This window comes from Lissotriton helveticus, chromosome 3_1 (genome assembly GCF_964261635.1).
Source record: "Lissotriton helveticus chromosome 3_1, aLisHel1.1, whole genome shotgun sequence".
Taxonomy (NCBI): Eukaryota; Metazoa; Chordata; class Amphibia; order Caudata; family Salamandridae; genus Lissotriton; species Lissotriton helveticus.
The window spans coordinates 1,754,998,628-1,755,026,444 of NC_136061.1; positions in this window are offsets into that span (position 1 = coordinate 1,754,998,628).

A 27,817-nucleotide genomic window follows, 5' to 3' on the forward strand; every position below is an offset into this window, starting at 1 on the left:
TGAATGATCCTAGTAAACAAAACAACTAACCTTAACGACACTTACATCTAAGATCTGTGTTGGTGCCCCCACTTGAGTGTGGTAAGCCATATGGCAAATAGGTAAAAGGACGCTGAATTGTACGCCACGCAATGTGACACACGTCTTCCTTAGATTGGCTCTGATGTGTGGGAAACAATATCTTCTAGAAGTGGTGAAGGGTAGTGGACGGAGTCAAAGGCGTGTCAGTAAGGGATTTGCTGTGTGTCCCTGGAAACACTTCTGTGTCCTGTCTGCTCTAGCCTCTCTGTAATGCCCCATGTAAGGGCTGACGGCTAATCCTTGCTACACTGAAGGAAACACCATGCTAAACCTATGTGAGGGTTGGTGTGTAAACTTTACTCTAACACTATAGTAAACTTTAAACCAAGATGGGAGTGATAATTTATGAGCACTTATTGTCTAAATGCGTCACATACTATGAGTGTCCAGATCCCTTATTATGGGACACATAATTTAGCTGTATGAGCTGCTACGCTCCGGGTGGGACACCGTTGGAGGTACCAAGAGCAGTCGCCTAAAGCAAAATGATGGGGCCTGTGCAGAATGTGAGATTCCCATATCTCACAGATATTAGTTAGACTTGGGCTGAATGGGGCCCCCTAAAGTGGTGTGATCCCATGAAGGGTTGGAGGTTCCCCTGCACTGCTGGTGCTGCAGGGGCCTGTGATAAGTACTTGACTAGGGAGGGTGTGCTACTTTCTCTCTAATAATCTGTCTCTCTCCCCTTAAATTTATTAACAGAATGAATGATTCTACCGCAGGAATACAACACAACCTTCCAAACATTTTAAGCATATGTGTTTTGCTAAGGGGCGTTGTATTTTTCAACAGTGCTGGTCTCAGAAAATCAATGTTGGCACTCAAATTACTTCTATGTAATCAAATAATGCTCTTTTGTAAATTTAATATATGACTTAGAAGTTTCACAATCATCAAAACTTTTGGAATGCTAACTAACTTTGGTCTTGTGGCTTATCAAGCCACCAGCTTCCCTCTATGGGTTTGCAGGACAAAAATATAAATTTTCCAGTTATGTAGCACTGTATAGTTTGCTTTGTTATTGTTACTGGAAAACCAGCAAGGGTTTCATAAGATGGATGTGTGGTACTAGAACATCGGCATAGTTTAAGGGGAAAAACATAATATCTGTATATAGAATAGATTTCAACCAATGGAAGGCCAAGGAAATGAGTCCTCCAGTCTGATTCCCTTTGCAGCAACTAATCGTGTGTGACAGTTTCTTCCAAGAATAAACACATCACAACCCATTGGTCAACTTCATCAGTGCCATTTGTTTTCGATTCGATTTCAACTAATCAAAGGTGCAGCAAAAAGAAAAAGTGCAATCAGGAGCACATCGCAGAGGCAAAAACCCACACTCCTGTGGGCAACATTTATTTGAAAACAACCAAAACTGTCCTCGCTGAAATTAAATACCTGAACAGTTTTTATATTCTGTACCAAATATCCTAGGCCTACCACTAACTAACTGCTTTCAATTAATTTACCCTGTGTGATAAGGACTAGGCACCATGTGTGGGTACCACGTACCCTAAAACAAACAAGGAAAACTGGCACATCTGCTGTCTGGTTGGGTAGCAATACACAGTCATAACTCGGGTGCAGTGGGCCACCACCAGTGTTGCCCTCCGGTGCGACTGCGCTTGAAGTGCCAATTATATTTATACCTTTGGTCCTATGCCCGAAGCACAGTGCTCATGTCAGAGTGTCCTTCACAGTGGGTTTTTACTTCAGTCCCAAAGTACAGCATAATTTCCTTAGTGGAATGTTGTGTCTTTTTCTGGGTTAAGAAAATAACGTCTGGATTGTAGAAATTACTCCAAAACCATCCGTTAAATAAATGGTCGCTATCCCAAATTTATAACACGCTGAGATTCCTGAATGCATTTGTCATGACCTCAGGTATGTCACATGAGATTACACATATCTGGCGATATAACATTTCCCATCATCTTTGATATAATTAAAGGCGCCACTAAACCACTCGGGTGTTGCTGCACTGAACACAGGTCGTGGCTGGTGCTTCTCCCAACAATGTACACTTAAAATCGGTTATGAGTTCAATGGTACAGTTTAATACATGAATACACTAGTCACCTGTTAAATCAATCCGACAGGAGAAGTCTGTCGAAAAAAGTAAAGAAATAACAAGCGAGTGCAGGACACTATTTGTATATTAATATCGCCTGCGCTGACAGAACAAAGGAAACTATTTCAGGAGAGACCCAAGACATCACTGTAGCCATTTACATAGAGGTCTAGCAAAGGCAAGCCTGGAAGTACAGAGCTTGGAGGCTGAAAGAATTTCGGATACAAGATCTGATTTTGAGCTGTCGATAATGGCCAAGCTGACACCCACCCTGTAGGCATGTATCTGCGGCTCGTCTGCCCCGCTCTTTGTAGTTTTTGTATTTCAAACACAGCAGTGTGTCATGGTTTGCCGCCGCCATTTTCCCCTCTGCACGTAACTGTGCATGGCAGCGGCCATTACAGGCCTCGCGCCCTCTTCAGAATGTTGAGGCTCGTGAACCGAGCTACTCTGGCTTCAGTAGGGCACCCATGCCTCGAGGCCCCAGACCCACCACAAAGTGTCATTTTCCACCAAAATACCAGCTGTACCTGTGCCTCCCTTACACAACACAAGCTGTAATATATGCATTGGTGATAGTTTGGAATGTGACTCTCCATAGTAATACCCGTGACGTAAAACGTACATGTTTTGTTTACCTTTCATTCAAAGAATGCTGATTTATAAAAGGACAAGAGTAAAGATGTGCAGAGTGGGTTTGGGCTTCATTACGATGCGAAACAAATATCGCACAGGAACCAGTTAAATATATTACAGGGCCCCAAGAAATATATTCCATATGACGCAGGTGCCTGTGAAGTATAGGTTTTACACCATTGTAAGGTGTGCAATAAAATCCTTCAAACCTGTAATTAATAGTCATCAACGCACATCACAGAATACAATACATTTTTTCAGGGTTAATTATTATGTCTGTATAACACAGTGCATTGTTTTAAAAGTACCTTAACGAGTGCATTTGTATCTGTAGCTCTCACTGAAAACACTTTTAACTGATTTTTTATAGGTAAATAACTATGATTAAGAACAGTTACGTATCGCACAGTGGTGTTGTTTCCTCCTAATATGTATTCGTTGACCACTTCTTCAGCGGTACTTATGTTTAATGTTGTATCTTTCAGTATTCATCTCATTTGTGAAGGTCTGTTGACTTGTTTATTAATTGGAATTCATTAGAGCACTCTAAACCAAAGTGCCTTACAAACTTAATGAAATGGTACAGTACTTAATGACATTATTTCAAAATAATAGCAAGGAAACAAAACAGAAAAAAGACCATCAAAAAACCAGAGAAACTAGAACAAGGCGAAACAAAGCATGGCTAACAGAAGGCCATGATTTCATATTAAGGTCATCCATGTTAATTCCTGTGAATTTCATGAAGTGTGGATACAGCAAGAATGTGCTTTGTTGGTGAGAATGTACATTCATTACCACATTAACACATCTGCCTGTTTTTTTCTCACTTTCAGGCGTTTTGGGTAGTTAATGAAATGTGTTTCATTCTATGCCCGAATAGTATCTGAACATGGTCTTTGTAAGTTATGCATAGCATCTTTTTCTGGTACTCCCTGAATATGATTTGGTTTTCTCTATGTATGCCCGAATTATATATAAATAAAGATATGGTTTTATCTTCATTTTACTCGAAAAAAGCAGGGTCATTTTTCGTGTGTTTTTTACTTTAACCATAGATTCCTTGACCAATGTTCTCCAAAATTCACAGGTACAAGTCCATGGTGGTCTTTGCTTAATATTGTCATGGTGTAGTAGTAGTTCAGGGGGAGGTTTTATTAATTGACTAGTTCAATAGCCCCCACCATTTTGGTATCTATCTATCTATCTATCTATCTATCTATCTATCTATCTATCTATCTATCTATCTATCTATCTATAAACACACACACACACACACACACACACACACATATATATATATATATATATATATATATATATATATATATATATATATATATATATATATATATATATATAAAACAATGTGGTCAGAATGCCAGAGCGTTCAGCAGCGGGTGCAGACTATGGGCCGGACCCAGGGTCAAAAGGCAATTATCTTCACAAATTTTAGCCGCACACAGCAGTCCTTCCATTTTCAAAGATTTTATTTTCAAAACAGAGCTGGCTGGCTGGCTCTGTTTTGAAAATAAAATCTTTGAAAATAGAAGGACTGCTGTGTGCGGCTAAAATTTGTGAAGATATATATTTATATATGTGATCAAGCCAGAAGCCGAAACGCGTCATGCTGACGAAACTGCAATAAACAAGAGCAACTCATATCAGTGTCTTCGCCTTTCTCTTGTTGGAGAAGGTACGGGTGTTTTGTGTACGTGTGTATGTATGTATATATATATATATATATATATATATATATATATATATATATATATATATATATATATATATATATTGCCACAGCTTCTTCTTCCTACATTCAGTAGATCAAAGGACACGGCACAGCAACAGATGATTTTCAGCGTTCTTTATTTACACACCAGTGCAAAAAGTAACGTGCATCAAATGGACGGTCTACGCGTTTCGGCTCCTGCCTTCCACTGGACCATATATATATATATGTGTGTATATATATATATATTTTTTTTCAAATTATGCTGCCACAATGAGTATTACCCATAATTTGACAGATTTTATCCTTGGTAAGACTTCTTGTTGCAGTATTGTGGCCGCCAGCTGTCGCGGCCCTGAAGCTCTTTGAGATGATTATTTCCAATGACATGGGCTGGCGCTCCCCATATTCATTGCTATTCTCGGCACGTCGCTGTCACTGCTGCTGCTGCTGTAAACACGCCTATAGATCTTCAGTAATGTACTTTTTAATAGGATTGGGCCATGTTTTCAGGCTTGCTGTTATTTCACTCCCAATCGGACACGTTCTAAAATTTCATCCCCTTCCCCCATCCATTTAATCTATAAATTGCATTGCGGCTGCAGCATGGATGTGTCCACGCTGCTATTTTCTACCCGAGCTGTCTACAAGGAAAGGCTGTGGGCGGCCATTTTATGTGGGACTCGATAACATACGGCGGCAAGAAGACATTAACTAAGAACTAGATATGGATCCCTATGGCCTGATCAGAAATTGATTCTACACCAAACATATGCTACACATATCATTAAGCACTGACTACCTGTGCACATACATTTTCCTATTTTCTGAAATAAAAAGAAATTAATTAGAAGCTAGCTGGGTCTGGTGGTTCATTTGACTAATGCATCCAGTACAGGAGTTTCTCTGATTGTATGATCACCAATAGAATACATATTCAAAAACAAATATTGTTCAGACAAATTAAACATATTTTTTTCAGGAATCATGATACACTAACTACAAAACAACCTAACACAAATGCCAGGAATGGACAACTAGGGACCCTTGTAAACTGAGATAGACGGTAAAGTACATAAGAGCTCTTACCCGCACACAGACACAACACTTCTAATTCTGTAGTCTAGAATACATATCGCCTTGTCCTTCAAACCAATAGGAATCAACGCTGCACACATCACTGAGCAGATCTATTGTCACACCATGTGGAAATTGCTGTGGCCAACGAGAACCAGCAGAACCTTCCAGAACCTACTCCTAGACTGGTGAGGAAGTTTCGATGCCACACAAACACCCAGACATGCCAGAAAAAAATGCTACCCACATAACAGTACAACCTACATATAGATTGAACACACATAGAGTATTCAGAATAATAATTTAGCAAAATGTCATGCTGTTGGGATCAGCAATTATTCAGGAAAGTCCAGTACTTTCATTGCCATCCATTCATCCTTTGGTGCATCAAGCACACAGCTCTTCTGTGCGCTAAGCATGACAGAGAGAGTGACGGCGTACGGCAACGCTAGCTCTAGAATGGACCGCTGCAGATATTTTAATACCAAGAACATGAAATCTCTACCTGCACTCGCACATTTTATTTTAAATTGCAAATCGTCCCCTCACACAGCATTTATGTGGGTTTTCACTGCATAAATGACCTGGTTTCCATGAGTGTCATTCTATGCTTCGAACCCCTCGCCCTCTGAACTGGCATCAGACTTTGATGACACCCTGTCCCTTGTAGGAATTTATAAAAACATGTCTACCTTTTCACCTTCTCTTCTAAAAGCAGACATCTTCCTTCTTCTTCTTTTGTCCTGTGACCTGCAGCTTATTAACGCCACTTTTCACAGCTTCACAGGCAAACGAATATTACATCCTTAAGATAACCTAGCATTTTTTCCTAGATATCTCTTTAATGTGAAAGATGTCACTCACCAGTGGTGTAATATTACTCTAACTGGGTTGCCTGTATGGTTTAGGCCATGATGTTTTTTCATGTTAGAGGTTATAAGCGAAAGGATGAAACCAGAACACGAAAATGAGTTCAGTGTGAAACCTCTCTTAACAGTCTTTACAACTTTACGCCATATTGTTCTCCTGTTTAAAGTGACTGCAGCACGGATTATGTGAGGAAGTAAGCTGACTGTGATTGTTATCAAGACTTGGTATGTTTTCCCTCCTTGCTCCTCAGCCTCCTTTCCCAGTTCCGGATTACCAATTAGACAAACTAGGCACCGGACTATGAGCCCCACTCCATTTCTGTACCCCGCGACAATGGATCAAAATTATATTGATTTGATCTTGAAAGAAAATGGCAATCAAGCTTTCTTAAATATTGTTTCCAACAGATAGGAAAACATGAATCAACTCAAAGAAACGAAAGTTTTACATTAAAGGCTCTATAGAGAAAACACTGTGTCAATGTAATGTACCCCATAACAACTTAAAGTACATAAACCAGAGACATCCAATTCACAAACAGTTTGTCTCTTAAAAGCTCATCTTCTGGCTGCTGTCAGTTTGTAAAAATTCTGGTGCATTGGGTATTAGGAGATCATTTGTGAGGGGGCCTTGAAATTTCGACTGTTTAGGGGCCTTCATAGGGTTTAATCCGGCACTGTCCTTTCTCAGATCCCATCTTCCTGTCCCAATGCTCCCTCAAACATACGTATATGTATAATTTGAATTAATTTGTCACAATAAGATTTCTGTTAGCAGTTTTGAGACCTCCAAACACGCTCACCCTCCAACCCTCCAACCCTTTAATTTCAAGAGTGCACACCAGGGAACAAACTGATGCTGAGACGGCCGGGTGCATCTTCGCGTCCTATGCTTCGCGTCCTTTACTGTGCATCTGACACTACGGCAAATGCCTCTGAGCGTCCATCTTTAAAATAATGGACTATGTATGGGTTTCTTTTTGGGTCCCCTACACCCATGCAGGGTGTAGGAGCTGACAACCTACTATGCCTGAGAGGAATGCAAGCTCCCAAGAATCAATGCAAGGAGACCGTATGTAAGGGTGATGATAGAGTCTCCCTTTTGGGATGAGCATCAGCTCTTAAATGTTTCATTTGGAACCTGCCTGAAGAAGTGACCGTTTTCAGGCAATCTAGCAAATACATGTTTTTTTTAGTCTAATTAATGTTTCCACATTCGGGAAAATTATATTTCTGCATAATTATAAACAGTGCAATCTAACAATAGGTTTACTGGTGCTGCCATCCCAGTTTAATAAATATATATGCTTATGTGTGTACAAAAGCGCTCATACAGGTTGCCATCTGCCACGACAAGGGTTTCCAATTTGGTTGTATTTTATTGACATATCCATCTGTGTATTCCCTTTTTTATTCATAGCAATGTTTAGCTTGAGCTCTGTGGAAACGTCGATTAATAGCCATTGTATTTTCATGTATATGCCTTGTAGACGTACTCTTACACGTCTGTCTGGTTTTTGCACTATACTCAGGCGAGTATAATGCAGTGGACTCGCCTGAACGCATTCGTGTGGCAGTACAAACGTGCACAACGGCTGCTTTTTAAGAAAAATGCATTTCTATTTTTTAACTTCGAATGCTGTCAGTCTGCACAAATATGTGCTTGATGGTCATGATTGACAGCATCGTGGGCCACTCAAATGAAGGCAAATGTACTACACACTTCTGCTTTAAAAAATAAATACAGACAAGGAATCGTGTTATTTTCTTCTGTATTCATATTTAAAAATCAGTTACAGTGGAAGGTTCATCCCAGCTTATTTCAATCTATGAGAGAGTGAAAACCTCGGAGAGTCATCTCTTGTTCGATGGCTGCGCGACGCAGAATTGAGCTGTACGTGAGAGCGTCGGGCCTGGACCTCCATTTTGAATGTTGGTATCGGACCTCTCCGGGGCTCCATCTTCAGATACCAACATTCAAAATGGAGGTCCAGCAAACATTTGCAGACACCTTTTGTTGTTCCAGTCCATGTTCACACCCACAAACATCTTCCAATCACACTTTTAAGGAATATGAGCATGATGGGTGCAAAGCGCTCCTAAAAGCATATTCCTTTAGCAACTGCGTCATTTTGCACTCTTACGTCCTTGAAGCCTTTTTGCATTATAGTTCATAGTCTTGAAATGTCATGGGATTTCGATGACAGGAGCACAACTATCAAAGGTGCAGCCGGTGCAGTGCACCGGGGCCAAGAGCCTACACGGCTGCAGTTCTTTTAGAGGCCACAGTTCCGAATTTATTAAACACAGGTTCTGGTTGGGACGTCACTCTGTGTTTGCTCTTCGGGGAGGGTGGGTGGTGTTTGAAGGGGGTAGAGAGAGGAAAGCGATGGCAGTGCAGGGGAGGGTGGAATACAGAGAGGAGAGGAATAAAGAACAGAATGGAGGCAGAGGCTACTGATGAAAGAGAAAGGGGCGGAAAACAAGCCAAAGGTGCAAGTGAGAATTAAGGTTGTTAGGGAGGAAGGAGATGAAAACGAGTGAGATGCAGAAGCGTAAACGCAATTACTAGCCCCATCAAACTTAAGAGGCCAAACGTAATGAGGGCCTCGACGGAGGGCAATGGAATCCAAAGATCCATCCCTGCCTCCCCAAGACCGCCATCTTCTCTGCGGCCGAGCGCTGAACCAGCCCCGAACTCTTCATCCCTACTCTTTCCTCCTCAAAACCTTCTTCAACCCCAGTGACCCCCATACACAGCCAAAGTTGCCCTTCCTGTAATTCATAACTGCACCCACTAACATCCTTTATGCATCACTTCCGTTTGTACCACACCCCATTTCCTTTCAGCTGGGTTCACGCTATGCATGTGTCATACAGGCATATTTAGGTGCACCTTAAAAAAAACTGGGAACAATATATAATCTCGGTGTTAATGACTTAATGAGTAGACAGTAGGTAACTGAAGAAAAAACGAAAACACATTAAACTAATATTCATAGTTACTGAGATAATTTTCTGTCTCTATATTTTCACATTGACCAGTTAACACCAAGAGAGGTTTTCAAGGTCAAGGTGACAACTGCCCTCTAGATATCGAGTAATTAAATCATAAATTGAAAATTCACGTCTTATGAAACGTATATAGGGACATATGGCCTGCAACCAGGCCCATTATATATTTCGTTGTTTGGTGTTTTTTGCTGGTTGTACCCATGGCTTCCTTTAGAAGCACCCATCAATCATAAAAAAATAAGCCAAAATCAGATTACCATTACTGTTAAATATTTTTTCCCTTTCATGAACTGACAACAGAAAAATGCCATAAAGTAACACCATTACCAGTCATTTCTCCCCTTTTTTTGCTCAGTTACCAGCCAGCTTTCTGCATGCAGCAGTGGGCCACAGAATTACTGCTCGATAAGGCAGTCACACTGCATCAGTGGTTCAGTAATTGTGAATCACACATACAATTTTACAACGTTTCTCTAAATGAGTGTTAATAAGCAAAAAGTGTGAAAATCCGATTATCACAAGTTTTCGCATATAACACAGTTTGTCAGGGACAGGCCTAGGTGTTTGGGGTGGTGAAGGCATCACAAGGCCTAAAGTGGTGCCCCATAGGCAACAAGTGCCAAGGATGCGAGCTTTATTAAGACACTGTTAAATTTAAACTGAGAAGTGTATTTGGAAGTATAATCAGAATGTAAAATGTAGAACTATTTTTGAAGGGTACGTCTGGTTTTTTTGCAGAGGCAGCCGGTGTGCCTACATCAGAAATTGCAATAGGTTGGACATTATGTGTTGATAGGTTTGAAGGCCGGTGCTACATTGAAGCTACTGTGAGTAGTTGCCTTTCGGCATCACCACAAACGGCCACAAGAGGGTGCAAGGCTACACTCATTTCTTCCAAAAGGCATTGTTGCTGGGGGAAAGGGAGTGCACAAACAGGAAACTGTTGCTCTGCCCGAAGGACCAACACATCCTGCACTGGTGATGTTGGTTTAAGAAAGGTGGAGTTTGACAAAGGTGATTTCCATTTATAAAACCCCCTCCCCCAAAAAAACAGCAAAGCCTGTGTAGAATGACATTCATATGTTGCCAAAAGATTAGACTTTCCCCATTCTCCCCGGCATCCTTGGATGAAGGATGATCTTTGTTTGAAGAATAAAGTAATCATTTTTCTAGATCAATAGTCTTACAGTCCCCCATCACATCAATATTGATCACTATTCTGACACCTACACAGGTCTGGATTGCCAAATAGGCAAAGTAGGCAACGGTCAATGGGCCCGCTCCTTTTAGGGGCCTAACTGCAAAAGATCAAAATAAAATTGATTTGATCTTGAAAAAAATTTCCATCAAGCTTTCTTAAATTGTTTCTAATTAATTCTTGTTTAATAACATTAATAATTGTTAATATTTAGTTTTGTGTAATAGAATTGGCTTATTAATTATTGTTGGTTGGTAACATTAAAAACGTATTAGGATATAATTTGCGAGGGGGACCCCAAAAATTCGACTGCCTAGGGGCCTCCCCAGGGTTTCATTGGGCACTGCTCGTGCACTCTATAATCGCATACTATATCTTGGCCTCCCGCTAGCCACAACAGGCCGCCATGGCCATGCAGCGAATGTAGTGGCTCAGTTCCTCGCTGGGCCAACAAGCCCAACCAGAGTGCACGCTCACTCCCTGAAAAGAGTGACTGTGGAACCTCAGTTTTCCTTCAGACCTTCCCACTGTCAAGGAACCATTTTTCATGAGAGCAAACGCAACAAACATACATCACTCAATGTCTCCATCCTTCCATTTCCTTATTCTTGGGACCGTCCAACCCCACACCGCGCTGCCACATCTTTAGGTGCAGGAGGCCGTGCTTTTGCATTAAATATTAGTTGGGCCCAGTTTTAATGCTATATTTGAACCGTGGCATGATTTTGGAAAGATAAAAACACTCCTTTTTTGAAACATCATTTTTACTATGAAACCTCAGACGTATATTTATAGTTCTCTTCTCTCTATTTAAAAAAATATATATATATTTCAACATCTCCTAATCAATGTTATGTTTTCCTATTTTCTGCTGGACCTTCTGCTTTTGAAGACTTGTGATGGTGTGTCTGTGAAGGAGGCCACTGGTCAGTCTGGACTATTATTAGCACAGTCATTCATATGATGGAGTGACTATGATGGCTTTCATGGTTCTGTCAGGTCACTCCTGTCATTTCGCCAGCACGGCATCGAAAGCAAGAAGGTTATATTGGTCTTTTACTTCAAGTTTTCTTAATTTTCAACGTTTGTCTCATAATCTTAAAATAGTTTAAACTGCATTATAGTAAATTAAATTTACAATTTTTGTAAACCGCTTTCATTATTGTCATATTTTGCACTATAAGTGGAAGTGCTAATGTCACATTTAAGTTTTTCGTGTTTCACTTATTTTTGTTTTAATATCTCTCGTAAAATTCGAAATGGTGGCTGCTAATGGCCAGTTGTTGGCTGTAAATTGCAAATAACAATGACAACAACTTTTAACTTTGTGGGTTAAGAGTGGCAATTATTTAACCAGCATTAATTCACTAAATATGTATAAACATGAATAAATGTATATATGTGTGTGTGTATTCTAACTTCACTGAATTATGTAGTAAAAAGTACAAAAGACTTTCTTTGGGCTGACGTCAGATGACATTTTACTTGTAGGAGGGCACGGTCAAGGAAGATTTTTTTATGTAGATTTCGAAAAAGCTGTTTTTTTTATTTTGAACCACTGGGACCTCCACAGAACTCTATTGACAGTGCATACATGACAAAAAAAGCGGAAGGGAACGTCGGCAAATTAGAAATGCCATAAAATATACTGTAGCCTAAATCTTTTTTTGAGATCTGTGAATTTCTATTTAATGGATTTCAAGATTTTTTCCCCAAAAAGTTATTTTTACTGATCCTTTGAACAATATTGTTTTATCTATTACTTTTGATTTTGCACCACATACTGAGAACGTGATTGGTTATCCTGCCGGTGAAGGAGCTACCATATTGTCTTTGCGAATCCCACCACAGGTTTAAAAGGACCTGGAAATAATGCAGCCTCTAAGGCCCACTTTATAACATTTGCGCTAACATCACAGCTGTAATAGCCGGCGGGGCTACCGTTATACCAGCTTGCAGTGCAGTTGTACTGCATTGTTACAAGTCTGTCCATGAGGAATGGGAATTACCGCGAGAATCAATGAACACACACCAATTCCCATGGGGTTTTCCACTCCTGGTCCATTTTTCTTATGGACATATGAACAGTTTTTACAGGCGAAATGAGTGGGACAATCCAAAGATGCATTGTTCCGGCACAACTTCTTTAAAAACGTTTTTTGTTGAATTTCCTGTGTTTGCCGAAATTGGATTTGCAATGAATCTCTTAATAAGGTCCTGTGGTTGGCACCACGGTGACATGTTGTGCTAATGTCTTCTGATAATAGATGCACACACACCTTCTCTCTGTCACATCCACAACATGTAATGTGTGGATACCTACATATATTCCTGGATCTTACTAAGACATTAGCAAAGCCTTTCATAGGGTTAGTGGGAGAGGGATAACTGCAGACTAGGGGTGGAATGGGGGCTAATATTGAGTGGGCGCAGTAATTGACGAATTGGGATATTTGGAGCATTAACATCATTCTGCACAAAGATTTTCAATGGATTTGTGTATTTTTCATGTCTTATGTGAAACTGTGTGAACTCTCTTGTGTGCAGGCTTTCACAACAAATTAGATCGATGCAAAACATTGCATAGAAAGCATGTTGTTAGATTACTTTATTATATTATTACTTTCTTCAAACAAACATGATTTATATCATGCTTGGCTAACACAGTATACTTAATTTATACAATCACCTATCCAGCTATCTATCCATCCTTCTCTGCATTCATTCGACAATCGTCTGTTTGTCTGTCTGATCCATCCACCCATCCATCATCCATCCACCCATCCATCCATCCATCCATCCATCCATCCATCCATCCATCCATCCAGCCATCTATCCATCCATCATCCATCTGTCAATCCATCGATTCATCCACCATCGATCAATGCAGGTTATTCACTGTAAGGCAGCGATGATTAAGGCAGCAGTAAACGCTGCAATGCAGTGGTGACTTTTCCTTCTACTCTGTACCATGCCTTTCATATACACCTTGTCTGTCATGAACTGCAGCTCGTATTTCATTGCATGAAGGAACATGCCTTTACTTGCACACTACATTAACAAGCATTGGCAAGGACAATAGGTCTCTCCTTTAGGACCTATTGACTCTACCATTGTATGCATTGGTATATAAGTAGCGCAGACTTAGCTTGGAAGCAACGGGGTGCTCCACATTACTTGGGGTGATGGGAGACACACTACAAGATTGTGTATATTAAGTGAGAATTACACAAATAAATGTCATACATTTCACACATTTTTTAGGTACAGGCAGATTGCGATTTGCCCAGGATCACACGATGTGACGTCAACCTCTGAGGCCCGATTTGAACCTGGCTCCCCAGGATCCAAAAGTGTCTGATCTAGCTAGGCCACATCCCCTCCCCAAAGCCTTTAGTTCATGGTACACAGCACTGGCAAAAATGATGATGGTGTACGACATGAAAAAAAGAAAATATAAAAGACGCATTTTGAAGGTGTGTGAACCGAGATTTATCAGTAAATAAAACTAATATATGAAAATGAAGTAGTGTTAAAACACATGTACTTGTAAAGTGTAAGGGCCGGCAGTAATTTTCTGCATAGCTCTACAAAACAATTAAGCTAAAATAAAACAAAAGTGTGTATATATATATATATATATATATATATATATATATATATATATATATATATATACAGGGGCGCCGCAGGGACGACAACTGGACAACTGAGGCTAAGGTCAGGAAGCAGGTGAGAGGAAAGGAAAAGAAGCACAAATGAGAGGGAGCAACATGGAGGGCAGAAGGAGATGCACACAAGGGAGAGAATTACATATTGGCTACGGGAGAAGCACACGGGCAAGAGCAACATTGAGTGCAAGGGAAGAGAATTACAATGAGAGAGAAAGCGGGGGAGGTAAGGATGCAACACAGCTGGCAAAAAACACATACCCATGGAGTGCGTAGACAAAATGAAAAAAGTAGTTCCCTAAAAGTTAGCAGTGGATGGACACATGTAAAGAGACAGTGCTGTAAGGGAGAGACAAACACAATATGGAAAAGGCAAGCAATTGAATAGGAAGCTAGGAAACAGGGGCAACAATTGAGCCAACCAATGATGTGCAATTAGCAGGTTTTAAGCCTACTGTAAGTTCTTGGTAAACTGACAATAGATCTTTTGCAACCAGAGTTGCCTGGTAGGCATGACCAAAATAAAACTTTAAAACGGCTATAAGAAATAAATACATTATATTTTCTATTCTCACTGAATAGATCAGCAAAGAGCTGTTTTTATCACTGATTTGTGACACTTAACGCAAAGTGAAAATTATAGCACGTATTGATCTCCCTCTTTGATTAATGTTTTGGCTTTGGGACTATGGGGTTTGAAGGCCAGACTGCATCAGTTGGGGGTTGATAGCACAGGTCAGAAGAGCAAAAATGCCCCAGGCAATTTCCTAAGTGTAGACGCCACGTGTGAGCGCGGTGTCCGACACACTGCTTCGTTCCTTCAGCAGTCAGTGTGACTGTTTTCTGGAAACAAAATGGCCCCTCCTCCCATGAGGCAGGCACACTTTCAGGGAAATGAGGAGATTTTCCTTTAGGCTAACAGCTCCAGAATGCCAGGGTTGATGTCAAATCAGTCAAATGTCAGGCAGGCCAGAGAGCCTTGATAAGGCACCCGCCTACTAGGAACCTCCTGATTTCCCCATAGGCCAGACCACCATTGCTCCTCTATGGGAGAAAGGTACACAGGACTGCAGAATATGATGTCTGTTCTTCTACAAAAAAGTGATTTTAAACTGCCCATGGTTAAATGTACCATTTTTGCACCATGTAACACAGGATAATCTTATCCTGCAAATTCAAAGGATGCATGAGAGGGAACCATGCACCTCAACAAAATAAGACAGAGATGCTTTACAAGTAGGTAGTCATTAAATGCTAGCCCACGACAATCTGCTTTGACTAATGCAATTTTATTTGTTTCAACTTGAATTTATGTTCTTGATTGTATATGTATTCATTAGCTCTGTTGGAATTTGTTATTTCAGTCTGAGCCATGTAAAAATCTTTCAGTTTAGAATGTGCGACTCACTTCACAGCTGTTTTCTGGCGTTGCCTGGGTTCTAAAGCAGAAGCTTCGATTTACCAGGCATCATGTAATGTGTGCTGCTGTGAGTTTACAGTTTCTTACACTGTAAAATGTTATATTTATTATTCCCCTAACTCATTTCTATACCATCCAAAAACGGTTAAAGGATAAATGAGCCCTGATGGGATTGAGACCAGTGACCGCCATGTTTTAGCCGGATTCAAGCAGCTGAGATGTTAATCTATTAAGCTATCCAGAAGACTACTTTACTGGCTCTTTGTTTTCCCACAATCCCGGTAAACTATTTACTAGTTTTTTTTTTCTCTTTCTCGCTTTGCAACTCTTATGCTAATTTACATTTTGTAAATTGATATTTGTGCTTGACAAATGTAGTTGCTTTGGATACCATTTCATTTTATTATTATTACTCAAGTAAATTTGACATAAATACGTTATAAGTAATGCCATTTTGTAGTGATTGGAAGTGATTAAGTTATAACATAATTTTACAAACATTACCAAGCGACTGTCGAGGATCTGCTTTCCAGTGCAGGAATTTGCTACCACTCAGCAGTTTTTGGCAATATTATACCTAGGAGGGGATATTGCTTTCTTGGGGAATCAATATTTTCCTGCGGCTCACCTCATTTGCAGTCTATATTTTCTATAAATATATGGCTGATTCTGCGCTGCTGCAAGGCTGTATTTAATTTCCCTCGAGGGCTTGGATTTCCATCACACTGGAGAGGCAACGGCTAGGACTGCAGGGAAATCAGAACATTTCCGCATAGGCCGTTTCCTCTGGCAGGCAGGTAGTGCCCTTAAAAACGATATGTCGATTATAGAGTAAATCAGATTTAAGCTGGGGTTTCAGTAGTAATAAACAGTCTATTTTGGAGACTAAAGTGAAGCTTAACCTTTTACCACAAAGTAAGCCATACATACAGTCTTCATATTAGCATTTACAGTTTGGAGATGCAAATATTCGGTTTTTATGATTCATCTCAGAGTGATTAAACCCAGGCTCCTAAATGTATACTTTTTTGCATTCGTTTCAGGGATTTTAGATTTTTAAATGAGAAAGTGTGAGTGCAGAGGAGACCACCGGTACCCCACCTTACCTTAACATAACCTTTACACTTTATCCTCCTGGACTCTAACATTTACCTATACCAGTCCCATTTTTAAGGGGACCTCGTACCCTATTTTCCTTGACACAAGAACTTATCCGTGACATTGTCTTTTTTATTACTGACTATAGTTTACTTGACCCCTTCCTTTTTTAGTATTCAATTCTTTTCTTTCCCAATTCAATCACCTAAAGTTTTTTATAACACAAAATAAATACCCCAAGGTATAGAAATGTCAATGGTTTCAAATCTGTATTAGTAAATGCAAATCACAGGAACCACCCCATGAAAAATCAGAACACATAAATGTTGATGTCCCGAAGATGAGACTGTAGATATTGCAACATTCACAAAGTGAAATTACAGAACAATATTTTAATACTGGGGAAAAGTCTTGGTATTAAGAGGTTACTGCACCTATGCTACATTAACAGATATATCCCTCAATTCAATAGTGGAGATTGAATGGGCACGTGAATTTTAAAGCTCTCAAGTGTATATTGATGTTTATGGGAATATTTAGGTATTTCTATGGTTTTAGTTGTGACATACCTTTATTTTATTGTATGGGACGTTTGTGCCTTCTTGTTTCTACAGTTACAAGGCAGGCAGAAAATTTGTTGTAGGGCTATTTGATAAGAACATTATTTATTTTAAAGATTCATAAAATCAGTAAGTAGACTTTCACCTTTCTGAAAGAGGAAACAACAGGCCAGATGAACGAAGAGAAATTTTGTGATTATAAACCCTGCAATTCATAAAATCACAGGATTTCCGACTTCAAAAGAGCTCTTCCTCATGTACAAGAGCCCTCCCTAGGAATTTTTCCATATTGGAAAACGTTTTTAATTAAAATCAGCACTGATTTCCTTAAGGAACAAAGGCTAGTTTTTCTGTTTTCAATTGCAATCATAGGGATGATGCCTGCTATCCATTGCAGGCCACCATTCCAGTGATCACAGCCAATCACAGGAGGATAGACATTTGTGATGTGTCTAATGAATATTAATTAGTGGGTTCAATCTGGTACCACCAGCGACTCCATGTTTTGTGAATCTGCCTATTAATACATAGGTTAGTTTGCAAAATATGATTCCATTCACAAAAAGCCAGCGTGCAATTTGTGACCACTTTTTACAAATGGAATAATAGTACACCAGGCCCTAGATTTTGGTAAATACTGAGTGAATGCAAAGTTTGGGGATATTTCCTTTCATTGACAGCCGTGCAAATTCTCATCCACCCACTCCCCCACCATGACCTCACATCCTTAAATTATGGATTTTGAATACACTGCTTTTTGTGCAACCCTACAACATAATAAGGTTGTTTGATAATGTGTTGAGTACCCGCAAAATGGAGGTACATATTATTTAAATTACTTGTAGATGGTCTATGGTTGAGCAACATGATTTTCTACACCTGTTTAGTTAAACAAAGTCAAGGATTTTCTTAAACAAATGCCAAGTTTCCCAACTATTCCTGAAACATCATAGTTGAATGCAGTGATTGCACAGTTACTATGTCAGCATAGTTTTTAAGATATCACAACTGTGCTAGTTCCATAACATTGTAACTCCTAATAAGGACCAAACACAGCACAAATGTAGATTTGAAGATCTCACAATGAATGGGATTAGTATAGATTTCAGGATCTGACTTAGAGTTTGGTGAATGGGTTTCTCTGTCACAAACGTAACAGACATCCCTTCCACCTTATTCCAAGCGCATTATATCTGAAGCACTTGTTATAAGGTTGTTAGGATCTCCGTCACGGTTGTGATAGAGAAACCAATTCCGCCAAACTCTACATCAGGGCCTTTGTCTTATTTCCAACCTTTTTACCTATAGAAATATTTAAAAACATAGTATGTTTCATTTTTACCTCTGCTGTAGGGACAGTGCAGCTGGTCAGGCAGTCCAGTAGAGGTTGTAGCCACTCCTCCTGACTTGAGCCCTGGGGCACCCTCTGCCATCTCTGCGATACCAACAGCAGAAGAAGCTTTGTCGCTGCGCTGCTGGGTGTCTGCCAATAGTTTTCTAGTTTGATCCATTTATAAAGTCCTTCCATTGGCTATCATTTCGGCTAGAAAAGAAACAGAATCAAAGTAGAACTCATGAGGCTGGCACTTTATTTATTTTTACCTGGATTAAAACCACAATGAAGCCTTGAGGGTGTTTGTCTAAGAGCCGAAACATGCTTCACAGGCACTTGAGCCACTTGTGTGTATATTTATGTATTTATTTGAGGAGCTATGATCACTGAAAACAATCCATCCTGATGTATAGAAAGAATAAACGGTGAGATCTGTGCATAACATGTCTAAAAATCCATTGTGTGGTTCCGTTTACATCGTAAATCACAATGTCCAAGGTAGAATGTTCTATTATTGCCCACAGAACCGAAATTTTGTATTATTGGCTTATGTGTTACAATATAACACACTTTTTCCGTGTGTAAGAACGTGATTTGGGTCCTCATGGTCATTGTACAGGTACAATGTAACGAAAGAGCTTGTAAGCTTATATTTTGTACCACAGTGTTGTATTATTTTCAGACAGCTCAACACCTGGAGGTTTGGCAGTGATGTAAATATGATGCAACTCTATCAACTCACCAATAGATTGTGTTTCTTTGTTAGCTATTCTCTTTTTTCTATTTTGTATCTTCTTGTTCTTTTATGCTATCTTTCTCTGACCCTCAACTCCTCCCCTTGTTGTCTAGCTCACTAGTTTTTAATAGGAGCTAAAGGTGGCGATTATAAAATGTATGGAGAAAAATGTCAAAGATACTGAAATTCATCAGCTTAGATAGTTTTTTACTACAATATCACACTGTATTTTAATAAAAAAACAGAAAAAACAAGTATACAAATATAAATCACCTTGAAAAAATGCATAGTCTCACTTGTGTTATGTACAGACATCTCTTCAGAGGGAGTTAAGTTTGTAATTGTGTGATCATATGTTTTGTGTTTGATGGGATTTTTTTTGTTTCTTAACTGATACATTTCAATACTGTTTAGAATTTTTTTAAGTTGTATACTTCCTGTTTTTCAACGACTTTTCATTATTTCACTTGAATATATGCCTAAGTAAGCAGACTTTTATACTGCACAGTACAAAGGTGTGCAGTTGAATAGGCATTTCTTCCACTTTGGTGGTGCACATTTGTTGGGGTGATTGTACTTTGGTTGGAGAAAATGATCATTCAGTTTCGAATGTACATTTGTTGGCGTGATTGTCCTCTAGTCTGGCTCAGAGGGTTGTCTTCTGGATAATTAATGAGATGGATTTAATACCAGCTCTGTTCACGTATGGCCATAGCGTTTTGGCTGGTGGGTATTTGGCTATACTGAGCAATACATATGTCATTCTGGTTAGCTGAGAGACATTCTCATTATGTGCACACCTGACCTCTATTTAAATTGAAACACCAATTTAAGGGTTTTGTCTCTAAAACGTCTGCACCAATTTCTGCCATTTTAGATGTGCTCATCTAGACCAGACAATTATAGGAGTAAATCAAACCTGGCAAAATTTGATGCAAACAGTTTTTGCCACGTGTTGTAGAATAGGTTGGATGGATAGCTCGGGTCATAGAGGTGGCTCTAAAGCGAATTACTAAAAAAACATTTGAAGTGTGTAATTTATGTTCACTTTCAACCTAACTTGCAATTTAGAACCATATTTGGCCACCAGCAACCCTCGCTTCTCATCACACGGATTTAGAGAGCGCTGTTTCGACTATGGAGCGCATGGTACCGTAGGGACATTGAGAACGTATATATTATATTCTCATCATTGCAGAAACCACCCATCGCTTTTGTGTTTTTTGAAACAGCAGAAACCAAGCAAAACATGGAATGCGGGTGGGGGGTTTCGCTAGCTCAACACAGCCCAATTCTGCAACACATTTGAAAAAAAATTGCCTTGTAGATTCTCTAGGAGTTGTGAAGGATAACTGACAGACAATACAATCCTATAGGGATATGAAAGAACGCTCCCAATGCAAGTGTATGGGTGACATGAAAATACACGGAAGTGCAGTGCAGTCCTATTAGAGGCATGAAAAAACACTGCTTTAGCATGCAGTCGTAAGGGAGGCATGAAACAACACTACGCACAGTGTAGTCTTACTGGACACATGAAAAAGCACTTATTTGCTATTCAGTCCAATGTTGCATCTCAAAAACCAGTGGCGTAGCAAGGTCAGGTGGTACCCAGTGCGGAAAATTTCTTATCACCCCCACCTTGAAATTATTAAAGAAAGTAGGAACAATAAGATACTTGCATTTGCAAGTCTATTTTTTTAACACATATTTTTGCCATTTTGTCACCCCCCTCGGTGATGACAGCCGGGGCGGCCCGCACCCACTGCACCCCACTTCCTACGCTGCTGTCACAAACACACTGTCTTTCAATGCTAACCTATGGGGCACATGGAAGAAAAAGGAAGTACAGTTTAGCCCTAGCAAAGATATCAAAGAACACGGGCATAAAGCGAAGACTTACATATGAAAAGAGGCTTACTTTCAATGCAATCTTATTGGTGACATAACGAGCCAAAGAGCATTATTTTATGTGTATTTTGGCTTAAGAAGCTACAAGCTTTACAACCTGCTCTGAAGAAAAACTGTCTGGGTGGTCGACTGAGGATCCTTCACTTCCTCCATCCCTGGAGCAGCCCCTAGTCCTCCAAACCACCAGAGGATTCCCTATGCCCACCTGACCTACTCTCTTCTGAAGAGCGCAGCCAAGGGCATTTCCACCCACCGAAAGCTGTAAAAACACATTGGTGCCTTTTAAAATGCAGCAGCCACGATTAGTTAGGCATCTCCCTGGTAGGAGCCGCTACCCTGCTACTGATTCGTGCAAAGGACTGTAACTTGACAGATTGCAGAAGTCATTTTTTAGAAGCAGTGAAAGGCATCCCGGTGAGCCCTTGGGACAAGGGTAAACCATTAGAGGTACTTCTCCCAATCGGGCTGGGATGATGTTTAGAGTACAAATGTAATTGGACTCCCAGCATGTAATTGTGGATGCTTACAAGAGTCAAGGGCACCTTGGATAGGAGACCTGTGTGTAGGCCATGATCCTGAGGGAAGACGACTGCGTCGGCCACCAGGCGCAGTCGGCCACCAGGCGCATAGCGCCACCCACTGATCATGTGGGCTCAATCCCTTGAGTCAGGATGAAGGTTCATGTGGGCCAGTCGGAAGCCATATTTCATAGATATACAGACATGTAAATGCATTTACATATGATTAACTCAAATGAGCTCATTACTAGGTGGCTTTCTGGAAATTCTGGGATGGGCCTGTGTTCTGTAGACCAATGATGGACGTCTCTGTCGCGTGGATACTGTTTCACCAAAGTATGAGGGGCAGTGGAAGTGATATGTTGAAGGGCCCTACCCTTTGATGACTTCACAAGGTTTACTCATTGTCCCACCCTTCACCCCTGAAATGTGATTCTAGTGGCACGAGGAGGGTAATGAGTGGATACCACGAGCAGGAAACATAGAGACATCTACCAGTTTATGTTCCTTTCTCTCAACCCTAAGACCAACAGCTGAAAGGCAGGGGCAACCCAGTTGGTATAAGCTAGGGTTAGGAGCGGCTGCCCCATGCCACTTCCTTATTAATGTGAAGTCTGTCTCCAAACCCATATCTCTGGAACAGAGATTGCCAAATCCTTCCGTGGTGCTAGGCGAGCAAAGGGTTGTTAAAGAGCCCTTGCCCAGCATTATATCAGTACAAGCAGACTGCTTGATGGAAAGGACCTGCAACAACACCTTTTCACAGACCCCAGCACACACAGGTGAATACCATCTATGCAGCAGCCTTAACTGCACCAATGAGAACAAGGCAAACATTCTACCTTTCATTAACCTGATGGTTGTAATATAACACCCACAATAGTATAGGCCAGGTACGTGCTTGGCCATCATTTGTGACTCTAGAAAGCATGTAGACGAATCAAAAAGAGTGGGGCTTACTTAAAACCCCTTTACGCAGCTTGTGCATCACTTTTAAAATGGGAAAAATTGACGCACTAGCGGCGCTAAGGGCTTGCAAATAAGACCCAGTATTTTTTAGCTTCAAACTAGCCTTTTGAATGGCTCATGCTATGAAAGGTAGCTATTAAATAGGGGTTACGTTATGAATGTGTCCTGTAAATAAATGTATATTCTATTACCATTGTTGTTATTTATTAAAGATGGTTGTGATGTCACAAGTGTACTGTGCGCCATGAGTAAGCGTGTGCATTGTGGGCTGAGATGGCCTATCTCGCCGCCTGGACCATGTATTTAATGTAGACCTTTCAATAGCGCCACACAAAATATTAGTCGCTCTTCAAACTACCACGGTGAGTGCAGTAATTTATCCCAATCATAAGACATCATTTGTTTGAAAAATGAATTCATCCAATTTGTGTCCTTGTCTCAGTCTGACGTCATCCCTCCAGCTAATTAGTCTATGATCATGACAAAGTATTTCAATAATGAGAGACCACGAGAACTCTGCCAGGCTTTACATTGTCATTTGTTTAATCACCTTCTTCTTCGTGATAATAAAAGAAATCTTGGGGATTCTAATTGAAATAAGGTGAATTGTAAGCTGAACCTTGTAGACAGCACCGTGTACTATTTCTGTCTTCTATAAACAGAATGTCTGTTTTAAAAACGTAAGACCTGTTTTTTCTAAAACCCGGTATTCTTCACCGCATAATTGCATGTCTTTTCTTTTTCACAATTTGCTTTTTCCAAAACCTAGCTTCTAAACTAAATAATATGAAATCTTTGAATTTTCTTTTTCACTACAAACACCAAAACGGCATAATCAAATATTCCCCTGACTGTTGTGTGTAAACACTTCAGTTTGAAAAAAACGCATTTTTTCATACTAAGTGCAGATAATTATCATGTATTATTTTAAAATGTACAGAACTGGTAATATGTGTAAAATGATCCCATATTGCCATCTTGGGGTTCTGAAGTAATTTGGAAATTCCTTGGTATTTGCCTTCATGGTTTCTGATATCCTTGCGCCATGACAATAAAGGTCCTTGAAAAAAATGCACGTATGAGTGTGTATGTGATTGGCAGATACATACATGCCACACCAGTAAACATAACTGTGGCCCAACATATGTTATTTGGAGCAGCTATACCAATAGGCCCACATTATCACGGTGTAAACTTCAAATCCCATATTATGTAAACAGGCATGAGAAGAACAATGGTTTCTGCCTCATATATTGCATATTACAAAGACCTGCACATGGAAACGAATCTGCCCATAGTAACAGCGAGGCCTTTTCAATGTAATTTCAATTCAATGCACAAATGTAGCCTCTTGCTTCGTGGTCTGGCTGACATGTTTTTTGAAAAATACATATAAAAAGGCGCCACGGCGTAAACCATACATATAGGAGTGCAGAGTGGAATGTGTTATTTATTGCCATTGTTTATTGAGGTGAGAGGCATGATGGGCTGCTTGAGGCTTCCCCTCTCCCCAGTCATGACTCCTCCCACTCTCAACAATGGTAATAAACAAGATGCCACATCCTGTGTATACATATAGGCATCCTACCTACCTCTGGGCTCACCTCTTGCATGGATGCGCGTCCTCCCTCGTGCTCGCGGTTCGCCAGCCCTCGCGCGTGCAGTGGGTCCCGGGTGGAGCGTTCCATTCCGGGTCCCGGGTGGGGCGTTCCATTCCGGGTTCCAGGAGCCCTCGGGGTGATGGGGGGTTGGTCCAGCAGAGGGTGTGAGCTCCTCTCTTAGCATTCACCGCGTGCCTTAATTGTATGACATTAAATCAAGGTCCACTGTGAACACGCAGAGCTGAGGCCAGGGGCCTGGACAGGACAGGGGCCAGGTGCGGGCCCTCGGCGGACACAGAATGGGAGGAGAGGGGGCAGGCATCGGAGACAGGCGGGGAATGAGGAGAACAGGGAATGTAAGCTTTGATAGAAGAAGAGAGAAGACCCATAAAGAGACAGACAGACAGACAGTGTGCATTGAGAGACAGAAAGGGGACAATCTATGGGGAGACAGGCAGGCGGAGGCAAGCATTGAAAAAGAGGCGCAATAGAGCAGGTTAACCGTTAAAGAGTGTGAGCAGCGCGAGACATAAAGACAAGACACTAGCTGACATAGGAGACATCTCCTGGATTGAGAAACAGGCTGAAACAAAGGACAATCCTTGAGAGAGAACCCGAGCAGGGTTGGAAGGAATCGGATGCAAAGATGGACAGTAACCGTCGCTTAAGAATAGCCAAGCAGACAGGCAGGCATGCAGAAATAGAATTAGAGCCAGTCAGACACATGTAATACAGAGAAAAGGCCTTCGTTCTCTAAGGTATGCGGTAACTCCACCTAAAATTGCCACAAGATTACGACTGATGGCCTGTGGAATGGGGAATAACACTGGAAACTGGTGTAGCCTACTGATTTCTACATCATTCCTGAATTCTGGGCCATTTCTAGGGACTCTAGGTCAGTCCAGGCAAGAATGTCCACATTGAACGCCCACGGTAATTTACATGCGGCTCTACTACATACAAATTACCCCATTGTTATACTGATCTGGTCAGAAGCTCCCCTTTAGTCACAAATCAGAATTAAGAATCATTCAGGATAGAGGCCTAAAACCAACACACAAACACTGCCCAGCCCGTCAGATTCAGGCATTACCGTCAGCACCGTTCCACCTTCCTGCTCCGGTTTATCTATCTGGTGTACAGACAAACAGATAGGCAGATGCACATATACTTACATAAAGGAAGGAATGTAGAGAGTGAGAACTAATTTCAGACAGACAGACACACATGCAGATACACATACAACACAAGACAGACAGACAGACTCAAGAGAGACGGAGGCAGTAACACTAGCACGCGCGCACACGCAGAGGAAGGCTAGGAGACAGACAGATGGATGCACGCATACATACATATAGGAGATTCTTACATGTAGGCAGACAGTCACAAAGAGAGTGGGAACTAATGTCAGCTAGACAGGGAGGTAGAGGGACCCACAGAGGCAGGCAACGTCTGTTGATTGGACAGATCCGCTGACAGACAGATACGTCGGACCGTGCAGACAGAGAGACTGGTGCAGGCACACAGAAAAACACAGGCAGAGAGACTGGTCCAGGCACATAGAATAGCAATGGCAGACAGAGATGCAGATGCAGCCAGCACACAGCCCCTGGCGCAGTCAAACTCGTACTGTTAGACTGACTGAAAGAGGCAGAGTGGCACAGGCAGGCAGAGTGGCGCAGACTGACTGACACAGACAGGCAGACAGAGGGACATGCGTAGATTGCTCACGGTGCAGTGTCAGGTACCAGGTTACACGAAGGAAAGAAACTGAGCAGACATCATGGATGAGCAGAGAGGGAATGAGGGAGTGAGGGAGGGAGGGAGAAAAGAATGATGAGAGACGACGGGAATAGACTAGATGGGGTGATTACCAGGGGAGAGAAAAGAAAAAGCAGGAAAAAAGATAAGAATGGTAAAGAGAACGAGAGGAACGTTAGAAAAGGAGGTAAAGAAGGAGTGGAAGTGAAAGGGAAGAAAAGAAAGAGTAAGTAAGAGTAAATGATTGGAAGTAAAGGTTGGAAGGGAAATGGGTGAAAAGAATAGGAAGTAAAATTTGAATAGAAAGAAAAGAAGAAAGAACGCATGGGGGGTGAAGGAAGAAGTACCGATTGAAGAGACTTAGGGTAGGGTAGGAGAAGCAGCAGATATGGAAGTGAAGGAATCAGATGAGGAAAAGGAATAACAAAAAGAAGCCATAAGAGGAAAGGAAAGAAAAATATGAGAAAAAAGCCTGCAGCTCGGAGCAAATATGCAAAGAGGGAGTACTGCAGCGTCGAGTTTTGCAGAGCAGTTCATGGAGACTCAAGAGCACCTCGGGGTATTTGCCTACATCTCCAGAGTACTCACACGCATCTCCGGGGTACTCACATGCATCTCCAGGGTACTCACATGCATCTCCAGGGTACTCACATGCAGAGTTTAGAGACTCCTCTCCGCAGCCCTCGGGTACTGACAGGTGCTCATACACAGCTCCAGGCTCCACAGTACTCACACCCAGCTCTAGGGTACTTGCACCCTCCACGGTACTCTCATAATTCACCAGGATACCGGCGTACAGCGCTAGGGTACTTCGAAGCACCCCACGGCACTGACTCACAAGCATCTTCACGATATTCAAATGCAGCCCCATGCTACTCACATTCAGGTACCACTTATTGCTATAGTAGTACCAGAGCATTTCTAGGGGTCCACTCACACACTTGCAGCTTGAGGGTACTCGTGAGCAGCTCAGGCAACTCAGGTAAAGCTTCAGGGTAATCACAGGGTGGTCTCGGGTACTCACAGCAGCTGCAGGGTACTTTCAAGTATTTCGGTGTACTCACACTCCAAGGAATATAATTAAATACACCTTTGAAATGCGCCAGCAAAAATGTAAGTGCATCACATGGCGGTGCATGTTAATCGGATGCATGCAGTTCCCATGTACTTGCATTTTGATGGCGCCCACGTGCAAATACAAGATACTAACATTCATGTTTGCTACTTGTATGTAGCTGTGTGCTGCTTCCATACAGAAACATGATACATGCAGCTGATAGATACTTGCATGACGTTTCATGGTGCTAAAGAGCAGTTTAAAGTTTATCACATGCAAACGATTGTACATGCATGCCCATGGTACTCGTGTGCAGTTTCATTGTACACAGCTCACAGATAGCCACACGCAGCTGCATGGTGCGCACATGCTCAGCTATACTTCTCGCGTGCCTTTCTGTGACACTCGTTTGCTGCTCGCGGATACTCCAAGCAGCTGCGTGGAATTCGTTTGATTATCCGGGTTACTCGGGTGCTGCTCGCGGGCAATCAATCACCTGCAGC